At 44.4% G+C, this 17,974-nt stretch overlaps 1 protein-coding gene across 1 annotated transcript in view; it reads right to left on the reverse strand.

Annotated features, from left to right (window-relative positions):
* STAC (SH3 and cysteine rich domain) overlaps nucleotides 1–17,974 on the reverse strand; it is a 439,669-nt gene that overhangs the window by 137,924 nt on the left and 283,771 nt on the right. The gene's annotated exons all lie outside the window — the stretch shown is intronic.

A 17,974-nucleotide genomic window follows, 5' to 3' on the forward strand; every position in this document is an offset into this window, starting at 1 on the left:
TGTAGAATAGGTCTATCTGTCTATTATCTAAAAATGTATCTATCAATTATCTTTAAATCTATCTATCTATCTATCTATCTATCCTTTGTAATGGGCAATAACAAGGAATTATACATAAAGGAGCTTATTCATTAAGACAGGCATTTCATGTGCCATATTCATTAAGAATTGAATGCCTCTTAATGCATTTAGCACATCTTCTCAGAGACGTGCACCACCGTTGTGCCACAGCAGAAATACTTCGGTCAGAAACTAGAGTAGTATTTCTGGCATAGAAAACATCAGCACTCTTACAGAGTTTGATGGGCGGAAGTAGCTCCCCTCCAGATCTGCCCATTTTGGCAAAGCTAAGCTGCATTAAACTGCCAAAAGCCGCAATTTTTGCCCAAATCCCAGTTGACCAAAAACATTTTTAACTTTTTTCAAAGCATTTTATGTCACTTTTCTGGCGTAAAAGCTTTGATGAATCGCCCCCCAACATCATTTGTGTTTACAATCTTTGACAGGTTGAAGGTTAATGTATACAGCATCCTGGAGATATTCTCCATTTGTGATAAAATCACTGCAACAGGAACCAACAAGATGTGCATGTGTTGCTATAGTCCATGCAAAAGGAAATGCACTAGACTACATGCAGGTTTACGGATAGCAGTTTGCTGCTTTTTTATATCCATTACATACTAAGATGCTAAAAACTGGTATTTTGTCCTATATTTCTGATATGACAAAGTCTGCACTCATGTTTGATATTTATTTTTTTTAATTTTCTAGATCAGAGAAACATTTTTGGACTGTTGAGATCATCTTAATGTATATCAATGTGATTGTGAAGCTAATGCATTCTGTTTGCAGTGCAGATCACTGTTCTTCTGCACCTCAAACATTGTGCACTTACTAAACAAAACCGCTGATTGCTGCTACCACAGGAGTGATTGTATACAGCCAAAGGCCTTTACATATATTTATATCCTGTATGTAGAATAATAGAAGAAAAACAACTCAGTATCTGGATGAAGTATGCTGACGATAATCTATTTATAAGTGATGTGATACATTGTTGTTGTTTTACTGTTCTTACTAAATCTTTTTTTTTAGTTAATATTAAAGTTACTAATTTAATAGTCAGGGTTGTGCCCACCTGAGAGGTAAACAAGTAGTGTTTATATACATGTCTTATATGTGTATATATAAATATAAGTCCTGCTTAATAGCCATATGTGCGGGAGAGAAAAGATGTATGGTTTTAAAATTAATTACGGTACATTTTTAACACACCAACTAATGATGAGTAATTCTTCCAGATCTTTCTGGGGTTGTGTAGCAGATGGTGCTCATCGGGAACGTTAGAGGGATGGATGCCACTTGCTTATGACTCTTAAGTTTTGTGAAAAAAAGATAACATTTCATAACGCTGGCATACTAGCGGTAAATGCAGTAAATGATATATTTTCATTTCTTATTTTACTCTACTTGTATAACATCAGGATTGGTCACTAAATATAATCATATGTGTGAATTACTTATTTTCCTATCCATCCTGGGCCATACATATTAGACTTTGGCCAGCCAAGCATGCCTTAAGGGTGCTTTACACGCTGCGACATCACTAGCGATTGCTAGCGATGCCGCGAGCGATAGCACTCGCCCCCATCGTTGGTGTGATATGTGGTGATCGCTACCGTAGCGAACATTATTGCTACGGCAGTGTCACACACACATACCTGTTCTGCGACGTCGCTGTGACCGCCAAACAATCCCTCCTTCAAGGGGGAAGTGCGTTCGGCGTCGCGGCGACGTCACAAGACGGCTGTCCAATAGCAGAGGAGGGGCGGAGATGAGCGGCCGGAACATGCCGCCCACCTCCTTCCTTCCTCATTGCCGGTGGACGGAGGTAAGGAGATGATCGTCGCTCCTGCAGTGTCACACATAGCAATGTGTGCTGCCGCAGGAACGACGAACAACCTCGCTACGTACGAGACAACGATTTTTGGTAAATGAACGACCTCTCATATATCAACGTTTTTTGTCTGTTTTGCGACCGTTTAAGGTCGCTCCTTGGTGTCACACGCTGCAATGTCGCTAACGGCGCCGGATGTGCGTCACATAGACCGTGATCCCGACGATATATCGTTAGTGATGTCGCAGCGTGTAAATGGCCCATAACTCTTCTGGAGTGGCCAACCAGCCAATATGTTTTGGGGTTTCCCAACTCTCACAGGAGTATTGAAATCCCCTTCCTAAAAGAGTATTTTAATGTGAGACAATTGACTGTTAGCTAGAAAGGGATATATGCCGCCTGCCATGAGGGAGAGGCGATCCAGATACATGTTTCGGCGACAAACCCCTTCCCTTCTTCAGGAATAATCACATATATTGAACAGTTTTAAAAAGAAAACTCCAAAAATGTGTTGTAATAAAATCACTGAAGTTTTAGTCTGGATCGTCTCTCCCTCATTGCAGCACGGCAAAAATCCCTTTCTATCTAACGGTCATCTTCACTTCCACGTGGGGCCACTGCAGTCATGGTATGAAGGCTTTCTATAGTTGGTTGTGACTCATACAACCTTACAGGGTGAGCTGCTTCATCATAGTCCTTCACCATATTATCATCTGATAAGACTCTATTTTTGCGCTTCTTGTCTTCCAGTATTTTCTACTACAACATAAGACAATTATAACTTATTAAAAGCACATGTCATGCATGATTCTGATTCCAATTCTAGGACTCTAACCTATCAAAAACAATGTAGTAATTTTTAATACAGAAAGTAAGAGTCCATGCATGCATACAGCTGGCTCTATAGTATTTTAAGATATTGCTAAATTTTTCATTATTTCTTTAAATCTACACACAGAGCCTCCTATCGACCTCATGTACTTCTTCCTGGAGTGCTGCATTGACCAGGTGATTCCCCTTCTGCGGAAATATGGGCTGCCATCAGGACATTACAACCATGACTCGTGTACGGGGCTCCGTGAAGAGGGGGGCCTGGCCGGGCCCGGGGTAGTTTTTTAGCTGTGTTAAGCCCTGGGCCCCCCTCTTTCCGGTCCCCAATCACAGCCACAGCAGAGGGGCCTGGCAGTGTCGCTTCGGCTACTTCAACACATTGCTGAGTTGCAGGCGAAGCCCTATAAGGGCATCGCATGCAAATTAGTCATGTGTGCTGCACGCAAGGTGAGTGGAGCAGAGCAGGGAACCGCCGTGTCATCCAGCCCAGCATGCAGCATTGTGATGAGGTTATCACTCTGCGACCTAACCACACTGCTGCAGCTAACAAAAAGGCAGAGATGGCGAGGATGCGGACGGCAGCCAGGCAGGGTAGGTAAATGCTCAGTGAGCTGAAGACAACTGCCGGGGTGGTGGGGGGGCCCGCTGACCCCAGCCCCTGCGTTGCTTTAGCTGAATGCGCCTCTGAGGGCGTACAATCCAGCTGAAGTATTTCGCCACTCAGAGAGGATGCCTCCGACATGGAAGCTGGGTAAGGGGAGTAAAAGGTTGTTTTTTTTTCTTTTTGTGGCAGACAAATATGCCAGGCCATATATCCCATAAAAAGGATATATACCAGGAAGAGGACAGCCCAGGAGGGGGTATATATACCAGGATGTGACAAATAAATCAAAATGAGGACATATAAAACAGGAGATGCCCAGGATTGGGACATATATGCCAGGAGGATGACATATATAATAGGAAGGGAACAGAGCCCAGGAGGGGATATATATACCAGGATGGGGACAAATAGATCAGGATAGAAATATATATACCAGGAGAGGCCGAGGATGGGGACATATATACCAGGAGGACGACATACATGCTAGGAGGTGGCAAATAAACCAGAATGAGGACATATATACCAGGATAGGCCCAGGAGAGGGACACATATACCAGGAGGATATTATACAGAGAGGCAGTGTGTGTTTCTGTGTGTTTGTGGGGGCAATATATAAAGTTTTAACTCACTAATGTTTTAACTCAGGAAGAGTTCAGAAATCAATATTTTGTGCAATAATCATGATTTTTAATCACAGCTTTCATGTGTTTTGGCATTCTTTCCCCCAGTCTTTCACCCAACTTATGCTACTCCTGGCACAAAAATTTAAGCAGTTCTTCTATATTTGATGGCTTGTGACTCTCCATCTTCCTCTTGATAACATTCCAGAGGTTTTCAATGGAGTTCATGTCTGGAGATTGGGCTGGCCATGACAGGGTTTTGATGTGGTGGTCTTTCATTCACACATTTATTGACCTATCTGTGTGGCATGGAGCATTGTCCTGCTGGAAAAAACAGTCCTCAGAGTTGGGGAACATTGCCTGAGCAGAAGGAAGCAACTGTTTTTCCAGGAAAACCTTTTATGTGGCTTGATTCATTTGATTCACAAATATGTTTGTTGAATTTTCTTTACTTGATTTTCAGATTTGCCCAACACCTGGTCGACTAATGATTAGACTGAGACCTAGAGAGACATACAAGCCACAGTGTTTTGCACTCACTGTGAAATTTGGTGGAGGATCGGTGATGATCTGGGGATGCTTCAGCAAGGCTGGAATTTTGCAGGTTAATCTTTGGAAAGGTAGTATGAATCAAGGCGTATACAAGGTTATCCTGGAAAAAGTTGCTTCCTTCTGCTCAGGCAATGTTCCCTCACTCTGAGAACTGTTTTTTCCAGCAGGACAATGCACCATGCCATACAGCTAGGTCAATGTGTGGAGGAAGGACCACCACATCAAAACCCTGTCATGGCCAGTCCAATCTCAAGACCTGAACCCCATTTAAAACCTCTGGATTGTAATCAAGAGGAAGATGGATTGTCACAAGCCATCAAACAAAGAAGAACTGCTTACATTTTTGCACCAGGAGTGGCATAAAGTCACCCAAAAGCAGTGTGAAAGACTGGTGGAAGCATGCTAAGACGCATGAAAGCTGTGATTAAAAATCATGGTTATTCCACAAAATATTGGTTTCTGAACTCTTCCTGAGTTAAAACATTGTTAGTATTGCTGTTTCTAAATGATTATGAACTTGTTTTCTTTGCATTATTTGAGGTCTAAAAGCAGTGCATTTTTTGTTATTTTGACCAGAAAATAAATACAAAAGACTTTGCTTGGTTAGTTGGAGACATGTTGTCAGTAGTTTATAGAAGAAAAGAACAATTCACAATTTAGTCAAAAATATACCTATATAGAGAAAAAGCAGAAAAACTGAACATTTGGAAGTGGTCTCTTAATTTTTGCCAGAGCTGTGTATATATATATATATATATATATATATATATATATATACAGGACCTGTAGTCAATCGGTGGTTCCGATCTCTGCTTCAGGGTCCGGGTACCCCTCTGTGCACGGTTTCTGGGTCGGTTCTCCGGTGTCGGTACCAGCGGGCTCCTACCCTGTCCCGGTCCACCTTGGATCTCCGGCAGCCATCTTCCCATCTCCTGACAGGCACGGACCACCATCTGCCACCTAGCCAGTACGCCGGTCAAACCCCGACGCCTTTCCTCTCTGGCTTCACTTGAACTTGACTCTCTCCTCTCTCCTCCAACTCAGCTCAACTGAACTTCAAACAGAGACTGCACTTTTTCCCGCCCCGGGTTCTCTAGACCCCTAGGTGGGCGTTTCCCTTCTGCCTGGTCCCGCCCACTAGTGTGCCTTTCTACCCTGGGGGGGCTAGGGTTTTGTTGGCTCTGATGTAACCCTGTGAGGGATGGTGTTATGTGGGGGCCTATTTTGTGTGTGACCACCTGGCGGAGCCAGGGCATCACATTCCCCCTTGGTTTAATACAGACCGTCCGTGGGCTGTCCGACCACCAACATTTATTTTTTCTGCAACTGCAAATGGGAAGAAACGGGGTAACAAGTAAAACATAGTAGAAAAACATTAAAACATTTCTTCCCTTTATGGGAGGCACACTTCTTAAACGGCGTAACCAGGGCTTCTGGAAAGATTGATCCAGTCTAATTTTTATGATGAATTTGAAATAAAGAAAAAGAAATTTTTTATGGACATCAGTGCTGGATTTGTTTCTACCCCTTCCTCCCTTCAATGATTGCTACACCTGTGGAAGCCAACCACAGATACCGTGCACTGGCCCAAATGGACATCTAGATCTACAGATTGGTGTGTTGGAACTAACTACTTTCCCACTGCACCCGCCACCCAAGCAAACCTGTTCCTTGGTGCCACTTCTAAAACTGATGGGCACCCCTTTCCCAAGTTGAAACACAGTTCCGGGTGATGCCCACACGGGCCGGGTAAAAAGTTCCGTACCCGGCAGTCCTTGATACGGGTCCCATGGTCCGGGGACCCCTGGCCTGGAGGTTAGTCACCGGTTTCAGTAGTGACTGGGCCTCGACCTACTCCACCGCAGGCCCTTCCTCCAATTAGCCTCTCCAGAGGCCGTGCTGGTGCATAGCAAGAAAGTGGATTAGGTTTATTTACAAGGCCCAAAAGTTTTTGGGTTGGCCTGCCAGTTCTCAACCTTGGTCCATAATTAAAACTGTGTAAGGTGGCTTGCCGGAGGTGGTCTTTCTTTTGATAGGTCCTGTACAACACCTCTGCCTTTCTTTTCTCCCGGGCAGATATCCATTTTTGAGCTGCCTCTGTTGCCGCTCCCAGTACGGAGTGAGGTCTTGAGACTCCTCCCCCTGCTCGGGAGTTCGGCTCACGCGGACAGCCTCAGTGCCGGCTACGACCGGCTCCATTCTAGGTTGAGGGCTCCGCTCCACATTAGCCTGCTCTGCTCCCCTGCAGATATATAACCCGGATATCGCACAGCCGGGACCGGGTACGGGTCGGCAGTCTGGGTCGTTGCTGCAGCTGACGAGGCCGGGCGGGCTGCCGGGGCAGGTGTTGTCATCTTTGGCGCGGCTGGGCTCGGGGCCGGTGTTGTCATGTTAGGCATGGCCGGGCTCGGGGCCGGAGGGGGTGTCTTCCGGGCTTTGGTCCGGTGCGGGGCTGGTACGGGTGCCGAAGTGGTGGCGTGCTAGTGGCCCGAGGTCCCCGTTGCTGGGCCCTCGCAGATAGATGCTACGGGTTCCGCTGCCGTGGCTTGGGGCAACAGACCGATTGGGGCACTAGCTGCAGGTGCGGGTGGCGAGGGAGGCGACGTGGCGGACGGGGGCAAACCGAGCTCCTCAGCTGGTTGGGCCGGTTCCGGTAGAACATAGGGGCGTGGGTTGCTTACCCGCTCCTCCAAGGCCATCTCCTCTTCGCTGTAGCCAAGTTCCCAATCTCCGCTGTCCATTTGGCCAGCAGGTAGTTGGCCTGGGCCTGGATTTTGAGTCACATCCGTGCAGTCTGGCTTCCACCCAGTTTGCAGTCCTGGGAGCAGGCTCCTTCTTGGTCGGGTTGCCGGACCGGTGAGACATCCTCTCTTGGTGGTGTCCAGGAACGGAAGATGGCAGAGTCCTGGTGTCCCTGCCTCTTATCTCCTCGGGTCACATGCCGCAGTTTCCGCCCTCCACCCTGGTTGTTTGAGAGCAGTCTCTCGTGCGTCTCACTGGTTTCTTTTTCTCTTCCGGTTTTGGAATCCACCAGCTTCCGCCCTCGTTCCCAGGGGGTGAGGCTTCCTCTTCGCACCCTTTCTCGGGGAAGAAGATGCTGGGTTGTCGTTTTTCGCGCCTAAAAATGGCAGCAAAATGGCGGCTTTTCAAAATTTTTACAGCGGAGCACCTCTGACAGTCCAGAACAAGGCGCACTTCCACCATGTAGGTGGATGGGTTACAATCCTGTTCGTGACGCCAGGTTTTGAGGAGTGGCGCCCCCACATCAGCAGCAGCCGGGCTGCTCAGATCCGCAATTTGGCTCGAGGGATTCTCCAGACCCGGGGGTCGTGCAGACACTTCAAATAAAGGGGGACGTATATATACGGGGATCACCGTAATCACTTGGTGACGCCACCCACGGTGTGTGGTGAGATGTAGCACCAACGCTGCTATTAGGGAGCACCCGAGGGCGATGGGATAGCAGCTGGATATTAACTATTAATTATTAGCTTGCATAGAGATGGACGCCCCGGGGCCCAGTGTCTCTGTGCTGAGGATGGTGATTGCAAGGGCCGGTGCGCCCGGTCAGACTGGGGGAGGCTTATGTACTCACAGTAAAAATGAATCACACAAGTCCAATGGTAAATTAAGGTGTTGGTGGCTAGCCGCCACGGCCGGGTGTATTCTGGTCCCTCACCCGGGGTGATGGTCTGTGTCCCTTTCCTCTGCACTAGTTTTAGTTCTTTTTGGACTTCTCGGTATAAAACACGGGAGTCCGCTCCCAGAACTACGGGTGGAAGCCTTGACCGCATACGCTGACCCGTGGGATCTAAAGGGGCCCTGGAAGATGACCTATCCCCTGCGTTGGGCTGCTGGTCTGCTTTTGGGACTTTGGGTGGGACAGGACCTGCAATCCTGTCCTCAACTAGTTAATTAACAAAGTAGGTGGTTCCGATCTCTGCTTCAGGGTCCAGGTACTCCCTCTGTGCACGGTTTCCGGGTCGGTTCTCTGGTGTCGGTACCGGCAGGCTCCTACCCTGTCCCGCTCCACCTCGGATCTCTGGTAGCCGTCTTCCCGTCTCCTGACAGACACGGACCACCATCTGCCACCTAGCCAGTACGCCGTGGCTCTAACCCCGACGCCTTTCCTCTCTGGCTTCACTTGAACTTGACTCACTCTTCTCTCCTCCAACTCAGCTCAACTGAACTTCAAATATAGACTGAACTTTTTTCCGCCCCGGGTTCTCTAGACCCCTAGGTGGGCATTTACCTTCCGCCTGGTCCTGCCCACTGGTGTGCCTTTCCTACCCTGGGGGGGTGACTAGGGTTTTGTTGGCTCTGATGTAACCCTGTGAGGGATGGTGTTATGTGGGGGCCTGTTTTGTGTGTGACCACCTGGTGGCGCAAGGGCGTCACAGAAACATTGCATGGTAGACATGAAGGTGGAAACATTGTATGGTAGATGTGAAGGTGGAAATATTGTTTGGTAGATATGATGGTGGAAACATTGTATAGTAGATGTGATGTGAAGGCCACTACTCTCTGCTGATTCTCCTGGATCTCTCTGCTGCATTTGACACTGTGGATCATCAGCTTCTCCTCACTATGTGGTGCCCCTCAGTCGTCACAGGGTACTGAATCTCACTTAAGGTGCAGTATTCATCTCGGGTAAGGAGTGGGTTAATCACCGGTGTTTCACATTTCACCTTACATACAGCTTAGGTGCCTTCTCACTGGGGACAGGACTAGGGTAGGCTGTGGGTGGCCATCACAAGGCATGAGGCTTTCCTGGTCACTAGGACAGCCACCTGGGGGGCGGGCACCACTTGGGGTAGAAGTCGGAGAAACATGGACACAATCTTCAGTCAAGTCGGGACTACAGTTCTGGCGAAACGACACCACTTTCTTCTTATCTTTATGGTACCTGAGGCTTGGAGTGGGGCACTCAGCCCGGGTTCCTCACTTCTGAAGGGGCATCCCTTAGGAAAGGACACTTTCAAACACCGGTGGCTACCTCTAACTTATCCGAGATCAGCTGGAGCCCATCAAGGCCAGAACCGGCACCCACAGAAGTAAGTAAAGACCTGGAATCGCAACTACTCTGTCTGCCCTACATTGCCATCGCCATCGCCCCGTGCTTCGGTGCAAATGGCCATTCCTTCATCCATCATCCTCCCTGGGGCCTAGCTTCACCTGTGGGAAGGTGAACTATTCTAGCTGCGACACCACCCACCCCAGAGGACAGCGACCGCAGCGGTGGCTAATCCCTGATCCGCATACTGCAGGTGGTGTCACGAGACAACTACTACTCCCAACATCCTTATTACATTCATCTATCCATTTTTGTTGACACCTCGGAGTCACAAAACCGGGAAGGGCCACCCGACATCCCCTGACCCTTCACTGACCCAGTGACGAGTATTTCCCCAGGCCCCATTGGGTGCTCCAACTATGCTCTGCTCTATCGGGCTCAAGGACACCTCTGTCTCCTGGTTCTCCTTCTATCTCTCTGACCACTCCTTCACTGTACCATTTGCCAGCTCCTCTTCCTCTCATCTTCCCCTCACTGTCGGGGTTCCTCAGGGTTCAGTTCTAGGCCCCTTCTCTTCTCTCTTTACGCTGTCCCTTTTGGACAAACCATGAGTAGATTCAGTTTTCAGTACCATCTTGCCATCTATATGATGAGGACATCCAATTAGACACTTCTGCATCTGACATCATAACTTCTGTCTTTGAGTTATATTTTACTCAGATTTTTCCTTCACTCCTAAATCTGATCACTCAGTTGCATATCACCTATTCCTCTAAAACATCTCTAGAATTAGACCTTTTGCTGTTGACTCTGCAAAAACTCTTCCTGTTGCTATTATTCTTTCTCGTCTGGACTATTACAACTCTCTACTAATTGATCACCCTTTTACAAAACCCTTCCCTCTGCAATCCATCATGAATGTAGCATCCAGGATCATTTTCCTCTCCAACCGCTTCACTGATGCTTCTATCCTGTGCCAGTCATTGCACTGGATGCCCATCTGCTACAGAGTACAATATAAACTTATCATTCTCACCCACAAAGTGCTCCACAGTTCCGCACCCCCCTACATCTCCTCCCTCATCTCTGTCTATCCACCCTACCCATGCTCTCCCATTCCCATTTCCAAGACTTTTTACGAGCTACGCCATTTCTCTGGAATACACTACCAAGAACTATTCAATTAATTCAAAATACTCACTTGTAAGCATGGCTTAAAAATGCATTTTTTATACTGACTTATCACCTCACCTCATATATCTAATTATTCCTGTTTTTCCCCTACAAAACTTTCTTCCAAATTTTGTCCTTTTTATCATCTATTTACATACCCTACATGCACGTAATAGCCCTCTGTACATGCGCTTGTGTGACCGGTTCATGCAGCGTTATTTGAATATCCTATTTTTTATGTTGATGGCTAGACCATACAATACAATCACTTTATTTTTACCTTTTTTTGCCTCCCCTACTTACTCATAAATTGTAATCTTGCAAGGAGGGCCCTCAATCCTTCTAGTATCTGTTGAATTGTGTTATTCTGTAAAGTCAAATATTGTCTGTACATATCTCTTCTGAATTGTAAAGTGCTATGGAGTATGTAAGTGCTATGTAAATAAAAATATTATTCTGATTATTATTATTAGAAACATTGTACGGTTGATATGAAGGTGGAAATATTGCATGGTAGATATGAAGGTGGAACCATTGTATGGTAGATATGAAGGTAAAAACATTATCCAGCCGTGGCCGAAAGTGTTAGCACCATTGAAATTGTTCCGGAAAATGAAGTACTTCTGCCAAAAATAATGCAATTATACATGTTTTGTTATACACATGTTTATTTCCTTTGTGTATACTGGAACAACACAAGAAAACAGAGAAAAAAAGCAAATTGGACATAAATTCACACAAACCCCAAAACTGGGCTGGACAAAATTGTTTGCAATTTTCAAAAATTGTGGATAAACACCTTTTGTTTCAAACATGGAATGTTTGTTAAAACTCACCTGTGGCAAGCAAGAGGTGTGGGCAATATGGAAATCACACTTGAAGCCAGAAATAAAAAGGGAGACGTTGACTCAATCATTGCATTGTTTGTTTTCTATACTTAGTGCGAAGCATGGAAACTGAAAGAGAATAGAAATGTCTGAGGACTAATGAACCAAAGTTGTTGAAAAATATCAACAACTTCAAGGTTACAAGTCCATTTCCAAAAAACTTGATGTTACTTTGTTCATGGTGCGCAACATAATCAAGAACTTTACAACCCATGGCACTGTAGCTAATCTCCCTGGATGTAGATGGCAGAGAATAATTGGTAAAAAGTTGCAATGCAGGATAGTCCGGATGGTGGATAAGCAGCCCTAATCAAGTTCAAAAGAAATTCAAGCTGTCCAGCAAGCTCAAGGTACATTAGTGTCAGCACTAACTATCTGTCAACATTTGAATGAAATTAATTGCTATGGAGGAGACCCTGGAAAACCTCACTGGTGACAGAGACATAAAAAAGCCTGACTGCAGTTTGCCCAAATGTACATGAGTAAGCCAAAATCCTTCTGGGAGAGTGCCTTGTGGACAGATGAGACAAGATAGAGCTTTTTGGTAAAGTACATAAATCTAGTGTTTACCGAAAACAGAATGAGGCCTACAAAGAAAAGAACACTACCTACAGTCAAATATGGTGGAGGATCAAAGATATTTTAGGGTTGTTTTGATGCCTCTGGCACTAGCAGCCTTGGCTGTGTGCAAGACATAGTGAAATATGAAGATTACCAATGGATTTTGGGTCACTACGTAGTGCGTAGTGCGATTTTGGGTCACTACGAAGTCATGGGTCTTCCAGCAGAACAAAAGACCTCAAACATACTTCAAAAAGCCCCCAGAAATGGATGGAAACAAAGCACTGGAGAGTCCTGAAGTGAAGTGGAGAAATCTAAATTCCATTGAACACCTGTGGAGAGATCTTAAAATTTCTGTTAGGAGAAGGCACCCGTCAAATATGAGAGACCTGGAGCAGTTTGAGTTGAGAGGTGTAAGAAGCTTGCTGATGGTTATAGGAAGTGACTGATTGCAGTCATTTATTCCACAGGGAGTGCAACCAAATATTAAGTTGAGGGTGTCAACAATTTTGTCAGGCCCAATTTGTTGGAAATTACGTCCAATTTGCTTTTTTTTTGTTTAGTTCCAATACACACAAAGAAAGTAAATTTGTATAAAAAAAATCATGTGTAATTGCAATAATGTTCTGGGGGAAATATTTATTTTTTTATAACAATGTCAAAGGTGCCAACTTTTAGCCATGACTGTATGGTAGAAATGAAGGGTACAAATATTGCATGATAGATGTGAGGGTGGAAATAAAGTATGGTAGATAGGAATGTGGAAACATTGTATAGTAGATATGAGGGAGCAAATGTTACATGGTAGACAAGAGAGAGAAAATGTTGCATGGTAGCTATGAGGGTAAAACTTTGCATGGTAGACATTTGGCAGAAAACGTTACATAGAAGATATGAAGTAGAAAACATTGCATGGGGAAATGTAATTACCGCTTTTAATATAATTTTTGTTTTAAATGTTATTTCATATTTTATATATTTGTCATATTATTTTATGCTTTATAATTGACAGGATAAAGTGCAATAAACTACAGTCACCAACAGTGATAAAATTACTAAATGAAATGTATACTCACCTAATCAAATACCGAGTCTCCAATCCTCATTGCCTGTCTTCTGTTTATCTGGCTGTAGTGGTGATGTCCCATATAACCTGATGGCTGCACCAATAAATTATTGGCTTCTTGTGCCTTATACTGCTAGTGTTTTGCTGCTTTGGTTATGTGGTATATAAGGCATAGCATCATTGTGGCCAAATAAACATGAAGAATGTCGCAAGACGACCAAAATGCCATTTTGAAGGGAAACAGGAAACTTTTGATCATCATTACTGGTGCCCTGGGGCTACTTGATTCAAAGGTTCCCTGATGAACCTCTATATTATAAGAGAAAATGCGCCACCAAAAAGGTTCAAGATGCAACTAAAAAATTCTATACAAGGGGCGTTCAATAAAGATTTCCCCTGACCCACTTTTATTTATTGTAGGACACATGTGTAATGATATAATCTCTATAGGTTACGTGAAAATTTGGAACTCTGAATTGAGTTCTTGAATGTTCTTCTTTTACGGGTGCTGAAATGGTGGGAGGTGTGATAATGGACCCAGTGGTCTACAGAGCAGTCATCAATTTACTACAACTGTACGATCACTGTATGGCCTTGCTCAATACAACTGAAATGAGTGAGGCAGGACACGTCTGCATGGAATGGGGTCAGAAGTGCGCAAATTGCATACGTGTGTTCACATGACTACCTGCTACTAGTGAATCCTGACAGTGTGCACTCTGTGCTCTGTGAGAACTCACAAGTCTTCAGTCACATTTAGTGACTGCAGACTTAAGGCCCAGTCACACACAACGACTTACCAGCGATCCTGACAACGATAAGACCTAATAAGGATCGCTGGTAAGTTGCTGGGAGGTCGCTGGTCAGATGTCACCCAGTCAGAACTTACCAACGATGCAGTAACGATCAGCGACCTGTATAACGATCTCGGCGGGGCGTTGGGAGGCGTCAAACACAGCGATGCGTCCTGCCCAGCAGGACATCGCCTTTGAAGAAAATGGTCCAGACTATTAATCAACGACTAGCAATCTCACAGCAGGGGACTGATCGCTGGTAGGTGTCACACATAACGAAATCGCTAACGAGATCGCTACTGCGTCACAGAAACTGTGACTCAGCAACGATCTCGTTAGCGATCTCGTTGTGTGTGACGAGGCCTTTATACCCCAAGACTTTGATAACCCCTTTAAAGACTGGTGATAGATGGGCACCCTGAAGGAGTATTTCATTTGGTCCTACAAGCTTCAAGTAACACCACTGACATCTGATCCTGAGGTTTTGTTTTAAGTGATCATAAATCCAAAACTTAAAAAATGGTGCCAAATGAATTGGTTTTATCAGTATTGCACTATTAGGCTTATTTTTTTCTTTATGAATATACACTTATGCCTTAAGAAAATGTATTTTATTTTGAAGTATACATATGACATACAATATAAAGCACATTAAGTCAGGCAATAAATATCAAAAGTGATTAAAGAATACAAGCACTTACAGTATAATGTACAGGAGTTTCTTGGGAAAAAATAAGTTGCAAATATGCGCACATATATTTGCACATTTGGAGAAATATAATATTAAGTTATCATAAAAAATGATAAATGGTCATAAAAACACAGAGTATAATACTAGTATGTATAAAACAAAATAAATGATATCTATGTATGCACAATATATATTTTCTATATAGGAAAAATACACAAGACACTGAACAAGCAGGATTGATGTTCTACCATTCCTAATAATAAAGTACAAAAGGAAATCGTGATGGTTTATCCACACCAGTTAAGGAACAACTCTGTACTGTAAGGTATGGAAACTCCGGCTTCAAATTATAGTATACACAGAAGGAATCTTTATGTTTGCTATATAGGACCATGTGAGACGTCCTGGGGCAGAGCAGGTAGGGGCAGAGATAGCAGCGGCACCAAAGTCCTGGATTAGCTCAGCATTGCTAGATGTGCATAATCATATAGGTGGTATAAAATATTCCTCTTAAATAAAGCACCTTTTAAAATTATTTTAGAATTACAAATTCCTATAAACATGTTTTAATTTGCATATATATTTGTCCATGTATCTGCTCTAAAGGCACTTATGCTTTACCCTGTGTAAAGGTAAAATCTCTCACCTACTGTATATAACTAAGGTGTGAAAACATAGCTTCCTAATGAATAATCACTAGTGTGCTTCCCTGTTCACTCATAGTTAAAAGGGGTGTACTATTGACTTATAAAATAAAAAGTAAAATGATGGTTACGCTTTAAGCTGGGGTTGTCCACTACTGATGTAATTGTAGCCTTAGGGGCTGCACTAAAAATTTCTGATATCATAATGCCCAGTTACAAATTTCACAATTAGCCCTGCTGTATGTATTACATTTATTATCCATCATTCTGTTTTAAGGTTCAAAACTATTTTTTTTACTAAAGGGAACCTGTCACAAGTCCAGTCCGCAGGAACAAAGTTATTGAGCAGGGGTAGAGAAGTAGGTTTATATATATTGTGTATTGGGAGAAAAGATTCAGTATAACCTGTGTTTTCATCATTTAAACCTCTGCTCCTTTTGGGCCAGTAGGCGGTCAGTGGCTGACAGCTATCTGTGTATATACATACAAGCAAATAAAGCTGTCAATCACTGATAGGACCGCCCACTGGACCAAATACCCAGCAAGATACAGATGTTTAATTGAGTAAACAGGCTCTTTTCTCACAATACAATACTGTACAAAAATATAAACACAACACTTGTTTTTGCTTCCACAAATTTGTCTGAATCTGTGTTAGTGAGCAATTTTCCTTTGCCGAGATAATTCATCCAGCTCACAGGTGTGTCATATCAAGATGCTGATTAGACAGCATGATTATTGCACAGGTGTGCCTTAGGCTGGCCACAATAAAAGGCCACTGTAAAATGTGCAGTTTTATCACACAGCACAATGCAACAGATGTCGCAAGTTCTGAGGGAAGGGGAGCTCTCTGCATGGAGTGATACAATTAATGCCATCATCACCTTTACTTTGAATACATTGGAGACTGTGCTGTGTCACCATGGGACTGTTGTTGTTTATGATGAGAGCTAACTGACTAGCTCATGAAAGAGAGTTGGCTTTGCTACTAAATTAAGCCCATTCAGACAGCTCCGTTACACACATAGCGTGGCCTACATGGTGACCCAGGAAGCTCTGTTCAACCTGTGTTTAATCTAAGCCAGAAGTGGAGCTTCTGGAACTAGCACCTGCAGTAGGTCATCACTCGAATTTTTAATATGGATGTAATGTATATAGGTAAGATGTATAGTTATACATTTTAAATACATATACTACATTAATTTTAGCTGTTGTAATGTAAATAGTGTTGGACCCCAACATTCAGTGGTACTTTGCACATTGCGACATCACTAGCATCGGCTAGCGATGCCGAGCGCGATAGTACCCGCCCCCGTCACACATGCGATATGTGGTGATTGCTGCCGTAGCGAACATTATCACTATGGCAGCTTAAAACGCACATACCTGCTCGGCGACGTTGCTGTGATTGCCGAACTATCCCTCCTTCAAGGGGCGGTGCGTTCAGTGTCACAGCGACGTCACCGCGACGTCACTAATCGGCCGGCCAATAGAAACAGAGGGGCGGAGATGAGCGGGACATAGCATCCCGTCCACCTTCTCCCTTCTGCATTGCCGTCGGGACGCAGGTAAGGAGATGTTTGTCGCTCCTGCGGGTTTACACACAGCGACAAACAACATCGTACCTGCGGTCGACCCGACATTATGAAAATGACCGACGCTACACAGATCACCGATTTTCAACGCTTTTGCAATCGTTTATCGGCGCATCTAGTATTTACACGTTGCGATGTCGTTACCGGCGCCGGATGTGCGTCACTAACGACGTGACCCCGACTATATTTTGAATGCGATGTCGCAACTTGTAAAGTACCCCTAAGTGTCTAATAACAGACGTGCCTTTCCTCTATTGCAGACACAGGCGTAGCTATATACTTCAGTGACTATGTTTCTTAGCTTTTCTCAAGTCTGCAAGATTAAACTAAAGAAATGCACAGTGCTGATTTATGTTGTACGCAGTCACTCAACTAATATGCAAGAAAAATTGAGCAAGCTGTATAGAACTGCACATAGCTCTGTTTTACCAGAAACAGCCCCACAACTGTCCACAGGTTGTGTGTGTATTTCAATGCGGCCAGATTCACCATAATGCAGCCATGCTACAAGTCATCTCGATTAATTGTCAGGTGTTCTGCTTATTGTTGTACACCCCCACTGTTGTACGCTGGGTTTTCACAGACTGTTCTGTATGGATGTGCACAGCAATGCTAAACAGCTGCATTCTAAAAATCTCAGCTCGGGGAACACTGTGGAATGTAATATATATGATAATGTGTCTCATCTTCTGTGCTCCTGTATAGAAATCTATCTTCACTGAAATGCTATAGAGCTGCAGTCAGCTTATCAGTGGTAATTCTATTACCGTGAACAGTAAGTGCCCGGGCTGCCCCCTCATCTTCCTCCTGTTACAGAGGTTATATGTATGTATACAACTTCTAATCCATGTTGTCATTATCAAATTTCCACCCATGTCTTGCTGCTGCCCAGCAGCTCTCCTTCCAGCACTGGTTTAAAATGGAGGGGGTTGTTCCCTATTGAATGCCACCAGATTACAGGGGTCCTACAGGGACATGGGCTGATCATACCACATCTCCTGGCCAGGGGAGGAAGCAAGAAAGTAAACAGACATTACAGCATGGG

Source organism: Anomaloglossus baeobatrachus, chromosome 6 (genome assembly GCF_048569485.1).
Source record: "Anomaloglossus baeobatrachus isolate aAnoBae1 chromosome 6, aAnoBae1.hap1, whole genome shotgun sequence".
NCBI classification, from domain to species: Eukaryota; Metazoa; Chordata; class Amphibia; order Anura; family Aromobatidae; genus Anomaloglossus; species Anomaloglossus baeobatrachus.